The sequence below is a fragment of the Pyxicephalus adspersus genome, chromosome 5 (genome assembly GCF_032062135.1).
Source record: "Pyxicephalus adspersus chromosome 5, UCB_Pads_2.0, whole genome shotgun sequence".
NCBI lineage: Eukaryota > Metazoa > Chordata > Amphibia > Anura > Pyxicephalidae > Pyxicephalus > Pyxicephalus adspersus.
In genome coordinates this window covers 85,864,446-85,875,709 of record NC_092862.1, presented here as the reverse complement: position 1 = coordinate 85,875,709, position 11,264 = coordinate 85,864,446, and the positions used below count along the sequence as shown (strand labels likewise).

The window sequence follows — 11,264 nt, the reverse complement described above, 5'->3', positions numbered from 1 at the left end:
TAGTGTATAATGTATTGTACAGTAGCTTATATAATATATATATATAATACAATTATATATATATTATATAAGGATTTCTTTGTATTGGACTCAATACAGCTTTTTTGTATTGAGTTCAATACAAAAAGCGATTTGAATTTCCCGCCCTGTCTCCCGCCCGCACCAACGAATGCAGCGACGTCACCGGGAAACCCGGATGAAGACAGAAGACGTGTCCGGAGGAGCTGCGGGGAGAAGGTGAGTATTTTTTTTTAGAGATCGACACTGGAACAGAACGGATCATCACAGCAGGGACCAGGTAAGTGATGGGATTTAACCACCCGACAAAGTTCGGTTTAATCAATTTTTGCAAAATCTTTAAACCCGAACCAAGGTCGGGTTTAACGGTCAGGTGGTTAAATTATCTACAGAAACATATTTCAGAAAACTGCAATACCACTGGCCTCAGGGTCCAAATCTTTCCAAATGTTAAAGACAATACATCAATTAGGAATGAATGGGACAATGCTTTAAAACAATGCTCAATACATTTCATGGAAATTTTGATCAAATATCATAAAGAGGAATTGGCAAAAGTTGAATTAGACCTCGACAAAATCTATTCTGACCATGCAGAAATACTAGCTTTTGAACCTAAAAATACAGAAATTAAAATATATCTTGACAAGTTCAATTCAGAACTTGTATCAGACAAAGAAAAAAAGTTTCTAAGGGACCAGAAAACGTTCTTAACGGATAGCGCTTATAAATGGCAAGGTCAATTTAAACATCAATATCGAAGATTTTCACATTAAAAAGTGGAAGTACATTCTAATGTCATGGATGGGAGTGAATCAGAAAGTTCCTCCCAATCTTCCTCTACATATAAGAAAAAATCATTACCATTTTTCCTTCCTCACAGAAACAAGGCATAAAGACAAAAAGGCGACTTCTCAGTTCAAGAAAAACTAAAACATAAGAGAAGATCTAGAAAACAAAAAGAACTAAAATCAGATTCAGAGTCAGACACATCAGGCACTAGTCAACCTAATGCCCAAGTAGTTACACAGACTTCCTCTCCTTCTCATTCAACACAGCCCTTAAATACTGGCACAAGACCAAAAGTTCCCAAACACACTCCTATCTCTCCTTCTCCTTTTTTAGGCACACCACAAGTTCAAGGGGGCCCCTCAAAAATAGGGTCCATCCATCAATATACGGTCAAACTACCCACTCACCCAATACACTAAATGTAGTAAATTTTTCCCATTATTGTCTATCTGAAACTGAGATAGAGGTTTTAAAATTAGGCCTCAGTTTCTGTCCAATGTATATGATAAACTTGAATTCGTCAAAGATGTTCATGTTTTTGCAAGTAAATTATTTTATCGTGTCCTCCTTGATAAAGAACCTAATGTTGAAGAAAGATTTCCAAAAGACTGGCTTAATTTCAATTCTATAGACTTTAGGATATTAAGAAATTTAACCCAAATCTATGAAGAAAATGAAGAATATAGAGATTAATTTGTAACTGAAGAGGAAATTAACCTCTTCAGTTACCGCCCCCGCCTGCCTAGGTTATCAGTAGATAGTCCTGGGGTTCACTGGTCCTATAAGCAGGCAATTTATTTTCATCTGCCTGCTTTTGACTAAATCCGCTCTCTGTGTCCCCTGAGCGTCGTCCCTTTAATGTCTACTGTTGTGAGGCTGGTGGTTAAACCAGGAGACTCCTCTACATCATCCTGCTACATTTGTGCAGTGTGGGGGGCGGCACAGAACCCCCTTTATCTCAGTCTTCGGTTAGTGCAGGCTCTCCTGTCTACCCTTCACACCCTCCAATACTGAAAGCAGTCTCACACGGGGGATCCCCCCCCCCCCTCCCAGCTGCAGCTGCCGGCTGATCTGCAGCTGCTGGCTGATCTGCAGGCTCTCCTGCACTTCACTCCCACAAAGGATGAATTGTCTTCCTTAGTCCACCGTGTTGAAGGGTCTGTAAAGAAGCAGCTAAATGCATTCCAGCAATATATTGTATCTATTGAAGGGAAAGTGACCTCACTAGAAACTATCCCATCACAAGCACTCTACAGGATTACGGCACTGGAGTCTTCACAAACACAAGTACAATGTATACTGTCCAATTTGTCATTTAGGATTGATGGCCAGGAAAATAGGGGCCGTCGCAATAACTTACAGCTAAAAGGTATCCCTGAAGCCACAACAAATGCAGACTTACAATCAACAGTGCAAACAATACTTAATATGACCATAGGCCGGTCCATTGGAGAACATATTGAACTTGACCGAGTGCATAGAGTGGGTCCAAGACGAGGGAGCAACAGTGACAGGCCTGGAGATGTTATATGTAGAGTGCATTTCTTTGTTCTTAAAGAGCAGATTACCAGAAAAGCTTGGCAAAAGAGTCCAATTGATTTTGATGGAGCGCAAATCCTTATCTACCCTGATGGGTCTGGTCACACCTCGCACATTCATCGCATGTTGAGACCTCCGCTAGATGTCATTATGGATCACAGAGCCTCGTACAAATGGGGCCACCCCTTTCATCTCATTGTGAATACCCCCAATGCAATTATGCACTTCATACATCTGCACAGCTGCCGGCCCTATTTGAGTTCTTGGGCACCGAACCCATTGCAATTCCTAACTGGCTAGAAATTTCTGTGGACCCTCTAGTCACCACCTCCAGAGTCTATGCGCCAAGTTTCTCCAGGAGATGAGCAAGACAAGCAACGCCATCTGTCGCAAGGGCACGCATTTATCCAGCGTCCACTGAGTTGTGATCCATTCCCTATGCTCACCTGTCTTGATTACTGGTTGGTTCAGGCTGGTTCTCACATTAATAATCTCTTTACCTCCAAAGCCGACCTCTTGACTTTTTGGACACCACAGTCCTATTTGTTTTATATCTGAGGTCTTGGGCTTTGTTGTCCAGCCATGGAAACATTCTTCATTCTCTGCAAAATGTGTTTTAAATGTTTTCGCCGAATGCATGAGCCATGCGCACACGAGATCCAACACTATCGTATCCGAGTGGAGACTTTTGCTTTCAGGACACTTATCGCATCTTCCAGCCCAAGGGGGACTAAGACTGAACCTAATGCCCAAAGAGAAGATGAGTATAACAAATGTTTGCTGCTATTGCACTTAAATGGCTTGTACCACATTTGTGTGGGATTATAATGTAATATGGACCCTGTTGGCAGTATTGCTAACTGTGGACCATTTATCGCTATGTGGTTACACTTATCCCCCCAGTCAATTTGTATTCCATATATAAACTTGTCAAATCTGTTAGTTTTCTAGGTTTACCACCTGATCATTCAGAGAGGGGTTACTACATGCTATGTGTTATCTTATTCTCTACATATATGTATACCACACCTGTAGGTTAGTTCATTGGTTGCGATGTGTTCATACCACCTTTTTTTTTTCCTTTGTGACATTTTTAAGTAGTACACTGGGCAATTTGATTTGATTGGCCTTCCTTGGTTTTCATAGACCCTTCTGGCGGCTGCAGCTGCGTTCACTGCCCGGGTTTCTGTTGCCTACCTCACCCCCCATTAGGCTAGTCAGCCCCTTAGAGAAGTCAGACCTTTATTGCACTTTGTGTAGGTCCTAGTATTCAACTGGGCCCTATAGGTACTCCCCTAAACCCTACCTTCTATCCCAGTCTCTAAAGAGTGCCGAGACCGCTGTAAACCCCCCCCCCCCCCCCCGTTACAATCTCCATAAGGCTAAATGCTATAATACCATATAGCGTTTATACAAGAGACGCATTTCCGTCAAGATAAAATACCAAAGCTGAGTAACAGACAATTTGAACTTACCTATCATAGTCCTTTGCCGGATTCTAAATCTAGAGGGGTTAGTATCCTGATAGCAAGATCTATCCCCTGGGAACTAAGTGCTGTTAAGATGGACCCAGACGGTAGATTTCTCCTAGTGCAAGGGAAAGTAGGCCCACAGAAGTTCACCTTATATCTGCCCAATGTCAATCAGATTTCATTTTTGGACAAAGCTCTGGCTATAGTGGAAGAATTTAAGGTTGGCACAATTCCCATGGGTGGAGACTTTAACACTGCGCTGCATCCACCAGCGGACACGTCCAGAGGACGTTCCCATCTACCTCTCTCGTTTCATAAACGACTCAAGACGCTTCTCCATGATCATCAGTTGGTTGATGTTTGGAGGATTCATCATCCCAACACCAAAGATTATAACTTTTACTCGTCAGCCCACAAGTCTTACTCTAGAATAGACTATTTTCTTGTATCCCATCACTCCCTTCCTCAAATACAATCTTCAGATATTGGTGTCATCTCATTTTCAGATCATGCCCCCATATCTATTACGATAAAGGTTACCCACACTGTGGTGAAGTATGCCACCTGGAGACCTAATGATCTGCTGGAGACGCCGTAATTCTCAGCAAAGCTGAGAGAGGAAATTGAAACTTTCTTCTCGGTCAATAAAGATTCCACAGAGAACCCATTCTATGTATGGGAAGCCCATAAGTGTTACACCAGGGGCCTCCTTGTCCATCAGGGAAGCAGGTTGAAAAGGCAGAGGTGAGAGAAACTGAACTCCCTTCTGAAGGAAGTACACCAATTAGAGATCCAACATAAGGCCCAGCATGATGATAACATAGAGGCTCAGTTACTGAGCGTTCATAAGCAAATTAATGACCTGTACTGTAAAGCTAAGTCCCAATTCCTTAGGTGCCATTGTTATTAATATGAAAATTCAGGGCACTGCAGGAGAACACTAGCTAATGCGAGTAAGGAGAAGCAGGCCATGATGTATATTCTCAGTATCAAAGACGCAGCGGATAATGTGGTGCACGCTAACTCTGACATTGCCTAATCCTTCAGATCTTTTCATCACTACCTTTACAATCTCTCCCTGGGCTCTGGTGATGGTCGGGGGAATCCCGGCTTAGCCCGAGCTATAAATTATCTTCAAGGCTTCCACAGGTGTCAGCTGATACTAGTGCTGTACTGGATCTGCCAATCACCTTTGCAGAGCTCCAATCAGCTGTATCCTGAGCTGTTTCGGGAAAGGCACCGGGCCCGGACAGGTTCACCCTGACCTACTTTAAGAAATATTTGGATACTCTTGGCCCCCACCTAGTTAACACTTAAAACGCCATAGCCCAGGGACATCTGCCACTGCCCGACACACTGTCAGCACACATTTCAGTAATACTGAAGCCTGATAAAGACCCGCAATCATGCTCCAGTTATCGGCCAATCTCTCTTCTAAACTGTGATCTCAAACTTTTCACTGCCCTCCTAGCCCACAGACTGGCCCCTGTGCTCAACGAAATAATTGGCCCTGACCAGACTGGATTTCTTCCACACTGCGAAGCCAGGGATAATACGATCAGAACGCTGAACAGTATTGATTTTGTCCACTCAAAAAGAATACCTTTGCTGCTCCTATCTACGGATGCAGAAAAGGCGTTCGACAGAGTTACTTGGCAGTTCCTTCAGGCGACGGTGCAGGCATCTGGGTCTTCCTGAGGGTCTCCAGAGGTGGAATAAAGCATTATACACCGTGCCATCTGCAAGAATTAGAGTCAATGGAGAATTGTCTGAGGTCTTTGATATTTTGAATGGAACGAGATGGGGCTACCCTCTTTCACAGCTTCTTTTCATTCTTACTATAGAACCATTTCTGCATAATATTCGTTCCAATGTAAATATAAAAGGTGTCAAAATAGGTCCAGTGGAGCACAAAGGCGCTGCCCACGCAGATGATCTGTTCTTTTACCTCTGTTAAACACATATATCTGTTCCAAATTTACTCACAGAATTGGACAAATACGCTGAAGTATCAAACTACAAAATTACTTTACAGAAATTAGAAGCCTTAAATGTGTCCATTCCCCAGGTAGAATACAGGATCCTATCTGCTAACTTCCCATTTAAATGGGCTACATCCTCTATAACATACCTGGGTACCCAGCTTTCTGACAAGCTTGCAAATGTGGTTGAGCTGAATTTCGTCCCATTGCTTAATCAATTCCGTAGAGACCTTCATAGATGGAGGCAGAAAACTTTTACCTGGTTTGGGAGGTGCAATATTCTAAAGATGAATATATTGCCTTGGTTGCTGTACTTTCTTCTCGCCCACCCGGTGAGAGTTCCTCTAAACACACTCACTGCCTTCAAGGCTGAATTTATTAGGTAACAAATATGTCCACTCTCACGGAGTCCAGTCTTTTCCATCTCCGCTAGACATGTCAAAAAAACGCTATAAAACATCTTTGCCGAGACATTTATTAAATGCTGCTAAAGCATGCATTCCCTCTAATTGGAAAAGTGAAACACTATCAGTTGGTCATTGGCTTAATAGGGTTAAAGACATATATCATATGGAAGACATGATGACTACTGATTCTGGGACATCCGAGAAGTTTAATACTACCTGGTTCTATTGGATGCAGTTCACCACCCCTGCCTTCGCCACTCTGTCCTCAAAGATCTGTAGATCCAAGGGGATCAAGTTTTATTTGACCCTCAACTCTTGGCTGTATGTGTCAAGGAATAGTTTGTTGGACAATGCTGCAGTACCTGTGCTACCCCTCCCCCTACCTGTCCTCCTTTTCTTCTTCTCATCTTCCCCCTCCCCCACCCTGTTTCACTCCCTCTTTTTGACCCTACTATAGTTGTAAAATGTCACAGAGATATCCTTGGTTACAGGTTTGGAAGTAATTTGTTTTTTATCCACCATTGTATTGTTCTTATGGCTTGCGTTGATTTAACTGTTTATTTTTTACTGTGGTCAAATATTACACGGTTATATATTTTCTGAACCTGGTTATGTCTCAATAAAAAGTTACATTTTTTTTAAAAAGCTGCAATCATCTACATATGTATCTCCAGCACACATACACAAAAAACCTACCAACTTTGTTGATAGGAATCACTTGTAAATAGTTAAGACTAATATGCCCTTACATGTGTTTTTATCTATAATTATGAATCATTACAGATCTCTTGAATAAATTATCTATTATGGGTTACTAAGGTGAAGTTTACATTTGAATACAATATGTAAAATATATTTATTATACATAAAGGGTGTTAAAATACTTTAATTATTCGATATCATTTGCATGTTTCCAGGTGATACTGGATATATATTTTGAGATTCCCATTGTGCTGCTCTGACTATGCTGTTCTGAGACTTTTTTGACCCCCATGTAATCTATTGAAGGAGACCTGGAGTGGTGATGTTTATGTGTTCCTATTCCTAATTGGTAGGATAAATAAATTATAATAATGATATTTACTAAAATGATATTCTGTGAAATTAAAGATAGCGAAATTGTTGTATTATTAGGTCTCGATACATTTCCTAAAGAAGCGGGCGATACCTGCGAAGAGCGTCGAATTATGATTCCATCTAACTATGCGAGGCCACATTACAATGGAAGATGTTTTTTTTAAATTATCTGTGATTTTTCACTTGTTTTTAATCTATAAAGAAAGTTATTTTTTGATTATCCCTTATAATATGTGCCTAAAAAGTCCCTTCATTTGATTGTAATACAGACAAAAAAAAAATATCCAACACAGCGCGAAACCGGCGGTACCTCAATTTTACATTATACATTACATCAGGGGAAAACAGGGAGGGATGAGTCCACAGGCACAACACGCCTAGCAATTAGCTACAATTGTCAGAAAACGCAGGGGCTAGGCACTTCATTATAGGGCAACCTGTCAAGGCTATGTATTCTGGTGTAGTGCTAAACTGAATCCAATAGTACCAAGTGAATTTTTCAAGATTATCAGAACCAGCAGATATAAAATCCTCCATTTTGTAGATATCAGCCACTCTATTCAACCCATAAGCTATGGTAGGAGGGTTGTCATCTTTCCAGCAGGATGGTATACAAGCCTTTGAGGCGTTTAAGAAGTATTGCAGGAGAGAGTATTTGTATTGCTTGATCGACATGCTGGAAATATGGAGCAACGCCAACCCTGGTCTACCCCTGATATCCACTGAACTAAACTGGTAGGTCAGGGTGGCCACGGTCTCCCAAAAGGTGGACAATTTCGGGCATTCCCAGAATATATGTGTCACGGATAATGAGGAGGGGAGGAAAACATAGAATAATTACCAGGGACTAGGCCTTCAAAGGCTCTGAATATCCCCTGAAGGTGGGAATATTCATACACTGGAACCTAGGCCCTAGTAGCCCTGAATTGCCCTAGGAATAGTTACTGGGCTTGAGACTACTGGTTCTTTCCCTGATGAAAGAACCAGCATCTCCCTGAGGCCTAGTAACAACAAAAGAACAACAAAACACCAAAAGTAGTTCAACTTATTTTAAATAGCAAATGGAGGAGCAGGAACCCTGAAGAGGACAACACACCAGCTCTTCACATCCCAGAAGTGAATATCAACTGCATAGCATGAAGTGTGAGGCCAGACTAAATGGAGGAGCAGTAATGACCACCAGCTGCAGCTGATACAAGGGGTGTGGTCATTACAAACAACAACACAGAAACAAGCAAAAACAAAGAGACTGTCAGATAACCTCACGTGTAGCTGGTATCACAGTTCTTCTAGCCTTAGTCACGGAAGGGACCGTGACAATATGCAATAAAGATCAGGTACCTGATTTGCACCTCCAGCACAAATCATTAATATGAGGGAACAATTTGGCTAACTTTGTTGGAGTTCTGTACCACCTTGAAAGTACCTTATAGTTAATCTCTTGGTAATAATTACTAATGGAAGCTTTGTGGCCAAACTGCCGACTGGGAAGCACACAGAGAATCCAAGGGTAAAACAGTATGTAAGAATTGAGATGGATGCGGTAATGACCGCAAGAAATATGAAAGCTGTATATGGCACCAGACGTTTAATACTGGTATGTCATTGTAAACTTGCAAGTCTAATAGGGAGATCCAAGACCCATCCCTAATAAGATTCTTAGCACAAAAATACCATGCTGGAGCCAGGCCATAAAAACAGGGTCGTTCCTGCTGGTAGAAAAGTCAGGGTGGCCTTTGAGCGGAAAAAGCGGGGATGGATAGGGTTCAACCCCACTAGACTTGAAGCACTTGGTGAGCACTGAGAAGGTGGGTCCAACCAGAGGATGTTTAAGTGCATTGGCCTTGGCTGTATTGGGTGCTCATGGCAAGGTATTGAAAAAACTATCATCTAATTTTCTAAGTTCACCCGGTTGAGTGGCGTATAGTGCACCAATCAATAAGCCTATTATTATGCATCGCTTGATGGTATGTCACTGGATCAGGAAATGCCATCCAACCAGAGGATTTGGGGAGTCTCAACACATGGAGGCTCAACCACAGGTTATCTGGGTGCCAAATAAATTTTGTAAATTTTGACCGAAAGGTGGTCAAGATACTGGACGGGATATGAACAGGTAAGTTCTGTAAGAGGTAAAGCAATCTCGGCATGATGTTCATCTTCAAAATTTTACACCCCCCAAACCAAGTAAATGTTTTTCTCTCCATTTCTGCAGATCTTTCCGAAAAGTGTTGAGAAGTGGAATAAAATGATACTCTCCACTACTTGGGAGAGTTGTCCTGGCATTTGAGTGCCCAAATATATTGAGGAGGTGGCCCATCTGAAGGCAAAATTGGGTGATACTGAGCTCTGCACAGTACCCATCAAACCTTCTTAAACTAATTCTTCAAAATTGCTTGGATTTGTTGTACAGGCATTTTTACTTACAGATGACATTTTAAGATGTAACCAATAGAAAAGTCAGAATTCCAGGTTGAATTGGCACTATAATTGATGCGGATTTATGGGAAACCCGTGGGACAATGTCCTAAAAGAAAAAAAGCATGTCATTTTGTCCAAAATTATAGTTAAAATATAGGCAGGATTAGATTTTTAAATATAGGCTTTATAAGATTTTTAAATATAGGCTATTGTTAGGCACTGATGCTTTATAGTACTAGCAAATCCCTTGAACAAAAGTATTGCCACTGGAATTCTCAAAAAAAATGTTTTTACTTATTTTTATTGAGTTACACAATGCAATTACAATAATAAGAGAAATTGACATATGTGTGTGTTACAGATTGAGACAAACAAGGCAACAATGTGTTTTAGTGTACAGAATGAATAATTGTAAATATTATTATTGCAGTTAGTTAAAAATAAAACAAAAAAAGAAGAAAAAAAGGAACAATATGAATACATTGGTATTGCAATGGTAAAGGGAACAAAACAACATTTATATGGCAATCACGGTTTGTTATATGCAAAAAACTATTTGTCATTAGCATCCCAATGCTTGCACATACAATAGGTTTTTAAATTAGAATAGTTTGTGACACTTTCACACATTTATGCATTACACTGCATGAAAACCGATTGTATTATAATGGCGTGGGTAACAAAATATTACAATATAAATGAATGGTAACAGTAAGTTAATGGTAACTAATGTTTCTCTTTTTTTTCTATATCAAATAAAAATAAATGAGTGGGGTCCCTCCTCTTACTTTTTAAACCAGACCCTTTATCAGGGTGGGAACCTACCTGCCCCAAATATATATATATATATATATATATATATATATATATATATATATATACATACACACAATATATGTAGTGCCCTGGAGCAGGGAGTACGTTGACATTTGGACATTTGTGGATATTTGCCTATTTCCCCTATGTAAAGGTAAAACTTCTTACTTTATTTCACCTAAAATGGTTAACTTGCACTGTTTAATACTATGTAATTGCATTTTATGTGTTGTAATATATATCCAGTTCATTATCACTATATTTACATGGCTCTGTGGAAAGGGTTAATTAATACTGAAAGACTATTAGAAAAGCTGGTAATTTTCCACAGCACAACATAGGGTTTAAAGAAGACTATGTTTTGGAGGGAAAAAAACAGACATTGTTTACCACCATGTTTTGGAGGGAAAAATCCAGACTTGTTTACCAGCAAAAAGCAGACAGCCTGACCTTTAAAATGTCTGGTTGTAGCTCTGTTGATATGTCTGGAAACTTGTTTTTGTCTGGAAAACCTGCTGTATCCTTGCAATTGGGTATCATTGAAGTTCTAATGTAAGTCTATACCAGACGGGAGCAGAAACAAAGTATCTGTTTGTGCTGAGCTTCTCCACTCCACCCTCTAGAAGGTTCTAGTCTAGCAAAAACTGTATATAAGGAGTGCAGTAAGAGCCCCTAGTGTGTTGAAGTTAGGGACCAGTGCTTGAAAGAGGAGACACTGCCAGACTACTGAGTGACCAGAA

The 11,264-nt window shown here is 40.5% G+C and overlaps 1 protein-coding gene across 5 annotated transcripts in view; it reads right to left on the bottom strand.

Annotated features, from left to right (window-relative positions):
* ATPSCKMT (ATP synthase c subunit lysine N-methyltransferase) overlaps window positions 1-11,264 on the bottom strand; it is a 73,134-nt gene that overhangs the window by 38,591 nt on the left and 23,279 nt on the right. The window contains exon 1 of one of the 5 annotated variants that reach the window (XM_072412009.1): window positions 9,715-9,813. The exons of the other annotated variants lie outside the window; for them this stretch is intronic. The gene's annotated coding sequence lies outside the window, so the exon portion shown is untranslated. Of the gene's footprint in view, window positions 1-9,714; window positions 9,814-11,264 lie in introns of those variants that run through there. 5 annotated transcript variants of the gene reach the window in all.